Raw genomic sequence first — 10,442 nt, 5'->3', positions numbered from 1 at the left:
TATGAAATCATAAATAATTTGTCACAGCCATCTTGTGGATTAATATTATTAATTGTATTCTCCATCAGTAGTGTCGTTTGTGAATAAATCTATTTTGTTCATTTGTATCATTTTTACCACTATGTATTTCACAAAATTCCTTCGGCAGAACCAACACACTGTATATACCGTGGTACACGATGATGATTATTTATTTCATAACTAGGATTGTGTACAGGTTATCTCATCTTCTGCCTCCTCTTCTTCTTCTTCTTCTTCCTCCTTTTCCTCCTTCTCCATTAATCCGAATTAAGGCTAACCCCTGCTCTGGCGGGGAAAATGGCCTTAAAACGATCATTCATTCATTTTCATTCATTCATTCATTCCATTAATCCGAACTGAATTCTCCTAATTTGTTAAATCAGTTGTGTGGGAGTGGCACTACACTTTACAATAGCGTACTTGGCAAACGTATATCCTATATAAATAAAACACAGTTTGTGTGTTTGTTACCTATAGACTCCTAAACAGAGAGACCTTACGTACTTGATTTTTGGCATAGACATGGCCATTGGGCCTGGGGAGGACATGGCCTACCTAAAAATGACCTCCGATGACGAGATCCATATTTTTTATTCATATTTAACTTAGCGCATTTCAGCGAGGAACATTATACACTGAATCTCAGCCTGTGCCAGAGCAGCTCGCTGATTCGCTCAAAGCGATCACATGATGTTCCATCCTCGCCGCCAGACTCGCTCACGTACTTGATTTTTGGCATAGACATGGCCATTGGGCCTGGGGAGGACATAGCCTACCTAAAAATGACCTCCGATGACGAGATCCATATTTTTTATTCATATTTAACTTAGCGCATTTCAGCGAGGAACATTATACACTGAATCTCAGCCTGTGCCAGAGCAGCTCGCTGATTCGCTCAGAGCGATCACGTGACTCACTCCCCTTCCCCCCCTCCCCTCCCTCTCCCCCTCCTCTCCCGTCCCCTTCCCCCCCTCCCCTCCTGTCCCCTTTCTCCCCCCTCCCCTCCCTTTCCATCCTCCTCCCCCCTCCTTCCATCCCTCCTCCTCCTCCTCCTCCTCCCCACCCCTTCCCCCTCCCTCCTCCCCTCCTGTCTCCTTCCCCCCCTCCCCTCCCCTTCCATCCTCCTTCCCCCCTCCTTCCATCCCTCCTCCTCCCCTCCCTCCCTCCCCTCCCGTCCCCTTCCCCCTCCTCCCCTCTCCTCCCCTCTCCTCCCATCCCCTCCCCTTCCACCCTCCCTTCCTCCTCCCCCCCTCCCCCACCCGGCAACGCTGGGTACTTCTGCTAGTTAACAATATTTTTTTCAATGTTTTTATTTATATTTTATTTTATACATTTGTTTCTTAACATATTTTTATTTATATTTAATTTTTTTTCTTTTTTACCATTATTTACTTGTTGTATTACTATACTTGCACACCATTAAAATATCTGAAATAACGACCAAAGTGGCAGGGAAATTGTCCACCATTTTGTAGGTGTAAAAGAAGCCATTTTGCCTTTATCATCTATACAAATTGCTGTTATTTTTTGTGGATATTGCCCCAGACAACGCGTACAGCCACTTTAGGTAAGGGGCTAAGAGAAGGTTAGAAAAATATAAGGATAAAGCAAAACAAAATAAAAATAAATAAATAGCAAGAAAACATCCAAGATGCAGGAAGGACCAGAGGTCAGGTAAAATGCGATTAAACCTCAAAGATGTAGGAAGTATGAATTGACATTCCTCTTAAAAGCCATGTAGATAGTAGGATAATGGGAAGCTTGTTACAGGTAGTGAATTCCAGAGCGAGACCACATGAGGGATAAAACTATCTGCATAGCCTTTCGTTCTGCATCTTGGGTCAGCTATAGTGTATGGGTGTGCAGACATGGCAAACCGAGGTCTTACGTGTAATTCTGTGGTGCTGTTAGTGAAGGGGGTGTGGACAGAAGAGAAAGTCTGGCTGTTCCGCACTGCTCAAGAGGTTATACCACTTGGCGTGGCACGACATTGGATTGTGAATGAGGGATTGGTAGCAGACAAATCAAGAAAAAAAAATGTCAAAATCGACTGAAGAATACCAAATAAGAACTTGAAGACTAAACCGAGTACAAATACTTGTGGGTAGAAAAGGGGCATCAAATCTGCCACGGAAATTCATCGGGAAATTGGCAAAGAACATCTGCGCCTAACTTCGCTGATCCCGGAAACATATCTCTCCTCAAGAAACAAAACCAAGCTGTAAACGAGCTAGCAGTGCCAGTGTTCTTATACGTCTGCGGTGTTGTGAAATTGCCTCAATAAGATATCAACAAACTGGACAATCGAACAAGGAAACCTCTTACTGTTCACAAAATATACTACAACCAGTCCATCCTCGCACTATATCTGCCAAGAGATGAAGGAGGAGAAGGCCCAATGGAGGCGAACCGAGCAACAACTCTCGGATTGACCGCATGTGCCAAAAGCTCAATAGATCACTGAATATCATTTTTAGGAATATAAACTCTTGCAATTGTCACCAATGTTTAGATGTTGCTCAACCATTTAACATGGATTTATGCAGAATGAAGGATGGAGGCAGTACTAATTGCAAAAAATAAACACATTAATTTAATCACCACCCATATTTACAATAACATAATAATTAGTACAAACTAATAAAGGATGACATTGCCAATTTAAGTCCATTATTACGACTGAGTATTTTCAAGAGATACTTGGGAATATCACAACAAACGATCTACAATTGGAATCTGAAGAGGATTCTGTGACAGTTTTCAAAAAGAGCCATTGGAGATGCTATGATACGCAACATCGAAGAATTCTTCTTTGCTAAAGCCTCAAAACATCACAACTTTGTTCTTTAAACGTAAAGCAAAAAAAAAATTCAGTTGCGTACTTTGGGTCTTGAGAGGGTCTCAATACACCTTTAGATACTTGATATTACGAGAAATGTGGTGTGGTAGTAGTATGTCAATGACCTTACTAAATTATAATAAAACTAATTATTACTGCAACAGTCCATTGTTTTGCTTTGAAAATCCCGGCCTTTTCACAGATGTGTCGCACCACTCATCCTTATCCGGAAAAAAAGAAGCAGCAGGCGATGCAGAACTCATGTCGCGCAGTCTGTGTATGCGCAATGTGTCATCTTATCTTATCATATTATATTGCATCAGGTGACCTGTGGCAGACTTTCGACATCTTTGCTGCCTTTAAGCCCAGGAGCTCCATTGCAAAGGTTTCCAAACTCTTCTTTGCTGATTTGCTTCCTCCTCTTTCATTTCTTTTTGCAAAGATATCGGAGCGTTTCCTTCCATTTAAAGATGCCAATGGCTCTCTGATCTTTGAATTTGAGCCGAAATCGAATACCCTCGACTACAAACCAGTTGCTCTCTTGTCCATCACACTCAAAATTATGGCATCGATAACCACAAGAAATCTCAATGCGGGCCTACTTTCCAACACTTTAATCACAAATCATTGACTTCCACCTAGATTACTCCACATTGGACATGCTTTTTCTTGTGACCAACAATGAAAATATCTTCTTGAACTGGAGTCAAGCATTCAAGGGAGTGACTCATGACATCTCCTGGGCCTTTGAGGGGGCTTGCTGCCTGGCTCTGTTTGTCAATATTTTTGCGGATGGAATTAAGGATGACAAATCCGTAACAGCTTAGAAAAACATGTGGTGAGTGCTTTTGGTGTTATGGCATATCTTAAACTCCTGCTACCTAGCCCATTTTAAGCAAGTATATTAGGATCTGGCATCAAATGGCTGCCATTTAATGAAAGCATTCCTGTGGCAAAACAATTGACTAAGCCTTTGTCGTTCCGATAAAATATATTATTGCGTGTTGGCAATGATGAGCATTTTGGTAAATGTTTCCTTCATATTTCAATCATCGTAATTAGCATTGAAAACTTTACTATTGGCCAGATATTTGGCACCCTCCCTGCCCAATGCTTATACCATATTATGGACTGGAAGGTCCATTAACATATCTTGTCATCATCATTCAGGGTCTCTGATCTGGTGTTTACTTCCCAGATGCATGTTGGTAGCCAATCAGTTTTTATCTTCATTATTATTTTTTCTTTCCATGGGGTGTGTTGCCTCACCTGTCTTATTCACAATCTGACCATCATCAGGAATTAGCTCATCCAAGCCAAACATGATCATTGGCACACCTCTTTTCCAAACCAAACCTGTTTTTTTTGTAGATTATACTTATTTACACATACACACACACACACACACACACACACACACACACACACACACACACACACACACACACACACACACACACTAGCAAAAGTAGTATATATATACGGGGGGTGGGGGGCGCATTAATGTCTCACCTGAAATGTGCAATTTCCTTTGGAGTGTGTATTGATAGAAATGGGAATTCAGTGTAAATATTCAGTGAGCAAATGTCGCAATGGGTGCAGCTGGTAAACTCGACAACCTTGTTCCATTCTATCAGCTAAGATTTACAATCCATGCTTGTTGTACCTCCAAAGTACTCGGGAGTGAAGGTGATATTATGAAAGCTCAGCTGGGAAACGGGTATCGGCATGTTTTGGGCCTACCGCCTGATGGAAGATCACCAAATTTCTTCCTTGCCAACTGGCTACCTCCAGACACCTATCCCAGACACCTATCCTTTCTTCAGCTCCTGACCTCCACCCTCTCTCTATATTCACCATAGCTTTGCTTTCAGCAATTTCCCACAGCATTTCATTCTGGTTTCCCATTCGATGATCCATAGATCACCAGTTTCAGTTTCACTTTTCAACATCAGTTTCACTTTGAGATATCAGTTTAGATTCATCATCGCAACCTTTGATGTAACGTGAATAGTGCACAGAAAAGGTCGTCAAAACTGATTTTGGGAGGTCTAAAGTTTTGGGAGGTCGAATTATCTAAGGGTCTAAATTTTTTTTAGGGCCATAAAGGGGTCTAAAGTGTTTAAAGAACCAATGATCTTAAAAGAGTCAAATGGGGTATAAAGGTGTCTAAGGTGGAAAGAGCAAAAGGGGTCAAAAGTGTCCAAATTGTCTTAAATTGGCCAAAGTGTGTTAAAAAGTCAATAGGTCTGAAAAGTGTCAAAAGGTGTATATGTCTCAAAAGGGTCAAAATGCTATGAAAGGGAGTAAAGGTACAAGGGGTGTAAAAGGTCTAAGGGGTTTAAAAAGGGTCAAAAGAGGTCTAATGAATGTAAGGGGTCTAAGGAGTGTTAGGGGTCTAAAGGAGTGTAAATGGCTGAAGGGGTCTAACGGGTGTAAAGGGTCGAAGAGGAGTAAAGGGTCTAAGGAGTGTTAGGGGTCTAAAGGTGTGTAAATGGTCGAAGGGGTCTAAGAGGTGTAAATGGTGAAAGAGGTCTAAGGGGTTTAAAGCATCTAAGGCCGTGGTTCTTAACCTGGGTTCGACCGAACCCCAGGGGTTCAGTGAGCCAGTCTCAGGGGTTCGGCGGAGGTCCTCCGAAACGCATTGCAATTTTTTTTTTTTTTTTAAGTTTTGTATCAATTTTGAATATATGTGTAATTACGCTTATTATTAAAATTATTATTATTTTGCTATGTATGTTACGAACGAATGGAAATGTTATTTGCAATTGTATTCCCATCCCATTCATAGTTTCTCTGGTCTGTGTTGAGACCTGGTCTGAGATAAGTTGTTTCACACTGACTGTAGTAAGTTGAATCAATGAGCAACTTGCTAATTATTCTGTTGATGGTGCTTACTTGCTTACTTATTTACTGCATTTTGGACTTTGCAGGTGTTCGGAAATGCCAGTGAATAGCCTCGATTAGCTTGCCGTGTGCCGTGCGTCATTGGTCGCGCCTTACTTTGGAGTTACTGATTAATTGAAAAGTAAGTTGGAAATGTTTGTGGATATGCAGGGCGGGTTCAAAGTTATATTAAAGTAAAAAGTGGATGGTGATTATGAAATATGATTGAATTACTCAGAAAATTAGGTAGAGGTGATATAACTCCTTTGGTCGCAATTCAAAACTAACAATTCGCAGTTTTCTATGTAATATTATTATGGAATTTGAGGTGACATAGAGTTGAGTAGATAATAAATCCCGTCATCATAAATATAAGTTATGTTTTCTTCGTTAAAATTTCTCAGTTTTCAGAGGGGTACTGATTATATTTAAGCATGTTCCTTTTTTAATTTTTGTCATATAATTATTTGCCCGAACTCAATTAAGATCAGTTTGTTACTTTTTTTTTTTGCAGTATGTCGAGCAAAAAAAGGAAGTGGTCGGAGGATTACGTGCGGTACGGGTTCACGTGTTTGACGGAATGGGACGTAAGTCAGCGTCCTCAATGCATGCTTTGCAATGTCAAGTTGAGCAACTCCAGCCTAGCACCAGCAAAACTAAGGGGACACTTCAAAAAACTGCAGCAAAGGGAACACTTCAAAAAACTGCATGGTGAGGGGCAGTACAAAGACGCAACGCTGGATGAATTCAAATTGAAGAGAGTCCGATTTGACGCAAGTGCTACCTTGCCCACTCTCGGCTTCGTTCCAATTGACAAACCGATCCTCACCGCGTCGTATGAAGTTGCGTACCTGATCGCAAAGCAGGGCAAACCACACACCGTTGGCGAGACACTCATCAAACCGGCCACGTTGAAGATGGCCAACATCATGCTGGGAAAAGCTGCTGAAAACAAGTTGTCTCTCGTTCCACTCTCAAATGACACCATCAGATGCAGAATCGACGACATGAGCGACGACATCCTCGCCCAGGTAGTTGCAGATTTATTCGCGAGCCCGACAAAATTCAGCCTTCAACTCGACGAGACCACCGACGTTTCGAATTTGAGCCAGCTCATCTTATTTGTGCGTTATGTCAAAGGAGATGAGATCAAGGAAGACTTTCTGTTCTGTAAGCCTCTCACAACAACGACAAAGGCAGCTGACTTGAAGAAGCTTGTGGACGACTTCTTCAGAAGCAATGGCCTCTCGTGGAACATGGTGTCTGCAGTTTGCTCGGATGGAGCTCCAGCCATGCTGGGATGCAACTCCGGTTTTGCAGCGCTGGTGAAGGCCAATGCACCACACATCATCGTCACACACTGCGTCCTGCACAGACGCACTGGCATAAAAAACCCCACCTCCAAAACTGGCCAATGTACTGAAACTCGTCGTTGAAACTGTGAATTACATGCGAAGCCGTGCTCTGAATCATCGCATCTTCAAAGAGCTGTGCAATGAAATCGGCTCTGAATTCGAAGTCCTCCTCTACCACTCTAACGTTCGATGGTTATCACGAAGGAAGGTAGTGAGCCGTGTTTTTGCCTTGCGTGTAGAATTAGCCCTGTTTTTGTGAGAACACCAGCATTGCCATGCAACACACTTCCAAGAGTAAGAGTTCATCCTCGCCTTGGCGTACTTGGCTGACATATTCGACGCACTCATCATCTCAATTGCCAGATGCAGTGCGGTGGAGTGAATGTCATCGAATCTGAAGAAAAGCTGAGCGCTTTCCGAAAGAAGTTACCATTGTGTAGGCGGCGAACAGAGAACGACAACTTCGCAAACTTTTCGCTACTGGACAAGTGCGTGAGCGGGATCGAAGATGAGTCTGAAGTTGGAGGCACTGCTGTACCAGGGGAGCTGAAGCTCCGTTTGATTGCCACCGTTTGATTGAGCCCGTTTGATTGCCACGCACGTAGATGAGCTGGGAAAGTCATTCGACGGCTACTTTCCCGACCAAGAGCAATACCCATCATGGGTGCGGCAGCCATTTACTTTCGACGTTGCAACGGCAGATGTCAACGACCAATACCTTGACGACCTCATCGAACTTCAGCAGAGCCAGACTCAACAAAAACTCTTCGGCACAACAACGCTCTCAACGTTTTGGTGCCGCCAAATGGAAGGGTATCCTCACATCGCTAAAATTGCCCTTGAGATCCTCATGCCGTTCGTTACAACATATCTCTGCGAGCATGCGTTTTCGAAACTGGTGGACATTAAAACAAAGAAAAGGAGCAGGCTTGCATGCGAAAATGATTGGAGGCTGGCCCTTGCCAAAACAAAACCACGCATTTCCCAGATCGCCTCCCGAAAAGAAGAACAGAAAATGCATGCAATTCTTCTGAATTTTTTGGTCAAATTTGAGGGGTTCCGTGAGTGTTCGGTGGGTTTCATTAGGGTTCGGCGCCTTTAAAAAGGTTAAGAACCACTGGTCTAAGGGCTGTAAAAGGTCTAAAGGGGTCTAAGGGGTGTAAAGGGTTAAAAGGGATCTAAGGCATCCAAATATGTTCTAATGGATTTAAAGGGTCTAAGGGGTGTAAAGGGTCAAAGGGGTCAAAAGTAGTGTAAATGGATCTAAAGGGGGTGTAAAGGGTCTAGAGGGGTCTAAGAGTTGGAAAGGGTCTAAGGGGTGGAAAGTGTCTAAAGTGTGTAAAGGAGTGAAAGTGTAGTAAAGACATACCAACGGCATACCATTAACTCGGGAGTGCAACACGACAATAACAGGCCAAATGACCTCTTCATCACCGTCACGGTTTGAAACACATTTTCAGGTATATCGTGGTTAAAAATCTGACGGTAGAAAGTTTTGTTGTGATTAACCTGGGGAGCTCAAAGCAGTATGATCCCAAACAAAGCAAAACAACAACTCACCTTGTTATGAGGATGAGGTAATCATTGGGGGTTCATCCGTTGTCAAGTGGTGGTTTGGCGTCACGTGGATCCTTTTTTCTTCAAACTTTTTTTCACCCTTGAGAGTGAAGTTACATGAGCAGTAAAATTACCTTTAAAACGATGTATAGATTGTGTTTGTACTATTTTCTGTTTTTGATTAATTAGCGCATTTGTAAGGTCACATGACTCCTTATTTGCCAAACTTACCGATCATGGTAACGTCGTAATTAAGAGTTGTTTCTCACATATGATAACATATCGATAATATCGTAAGAAATGAAATATATCTCACCTGCGATTTAATATTTCTGTAATAGTGACCAGAAACCATTTGAAAATCGAAAAAAAAATAATGGTTGCCAGGGTTACCCGCGGATCCACCCACGATGTCTCACGATGGCGGAACCTCTTCATAAAATGAGATGTTCGAAATCTATTTTGTTGTTAGACAATTGCAATGCATTCTCTAAACAACTACACAGGTTTTTACGGATCAGACCATTATCCCAACTGTCCCGTTGTCACCACTGAGAAGCACGAGCAGGTAACGATGATCCTAACACGGACAGGCAGAGTGAGGTCGATCGTTAGCATGGCAGAGTGACCCAGGCCAAGAGAGGAACACACGTGCTAGGCCAACAATCCAGCAGTCAGACAGGCCCAGAGCCGACAAAGAGACAGGCCCAGAGTGTAACAATCTTGCAGACACGTGCCGAGTGCACAAGAGACAGGCACAGAGGTGAATAATGCAGGTGTAGAGGCCTACGAGAGGGAGACCAGCCAAGAGCGCAAAGTGTCCACGTGCTGAGTGGGGCGAGAGAGACCAGGCAGAGAGCAAAGTTTCCATGTGCTGAGTCGGTCGAGAGAGAGAATCAATGTTGGCACGTGTTAGGTTCACAACGTCCAAGAACCAAGAGCCAGCACAACTGCGACTGTCTGTGACCAAGAGCCCGGACCAAGAGAGCAAATGAACCGTGACCGCTAGTGATGCCAGCCACGAACCAAGAGAGTCAATAATGTGTTCATTCTCCCTTTGTTCACCCTCCAAAGGGGGAGGGGGGAATCGTGGAGGTGTCCTGGCTCCCGATTGGTGGAGCCTGTTACTCTGCCCACAAAGCTCCCCCACAGTAACTTTCACCCTGATTGGTGGGTTTCTGAACCTGGACACCATGGCGTCTCTTTGAGCCTGGTGCATTGCCTGGTACATTATCCCTTATAAGTGGAGGACCTATATTTCCTTTCCCCAACGCATAAAGACATACGAGCCCACAATAATGGGGAAGGGGCTAAGATAATGGTCTGCTATGAAATAACTATTGTAAGGGACCTGTATGTTGGTTGCCATTACTTTTTAGTGTTTTCCCAAAACCACAACAATATATATGTTTGTGTGTGTGTGTGTGTGTGTGTGTGTGTGTGTGTGTGTGTGTGTGTGTGTGTGTGTGTGTGTGTGTGTGTGTGTGTGTGTGTGTGTGTGTGTGTGTTAATGTGTATATATTAGGGTGGTTCTTAGCTACATAAGGCAAAAAAACAATAGAATTGTTTCACTCCTAACTTTTAATTTTTTTGGTATTGAGGTAAAACTTCTGCACGTAAAATATTGTTTGTGTACATGACGTTTTAGGGGTTGCACATTGACTCATGGTTGCCAGCCACACATTGTTTCCCAAGCGTTGATTTCCTGCAATCGGGAAACCTCTTGCGATGTTCTGTCACAACTTGAGGCAGCTACTGGGTTTGCTGTTCATCCCTTGTCAGGA

At 43.1% G+C, this 10,442-nt stretch overlaps 1 protein-coding gene across 2 annotated transcripts in view; it reads left to right on the top strand.

Annotated features, from left to right (window-relative positions):
- The window catches only part of LOC137435414 (zinc finger homeobox protein 3-like), a 427,890-nt gene that overhangs the window by 114,815 nt on the left and 302,633 nt on the right, over positions 1 to 10,442 (top strand). The gene's annotated exons all lie outside the window — the stretch shown is intronic.

The sequence above is a fragment of the Myxine glutinosa genome, chromosome 9 (genome assembly GCF_964187855.1).
Source record: "Myxine glutinosa chromosome 9, kmMyxGlut1.1, whole genome shotgun sequence".
Lineage (NCBI taxonomy): Eukaryota > Metazoa > Chordata > Myxini > Myxiniformes > Myxinidae > Myxine > Myxine glutinosa.
Note: the sequence above shows the minus strand (reverse complement) of the source record. Positions and strands in the feature narration are given on the sequence as shown.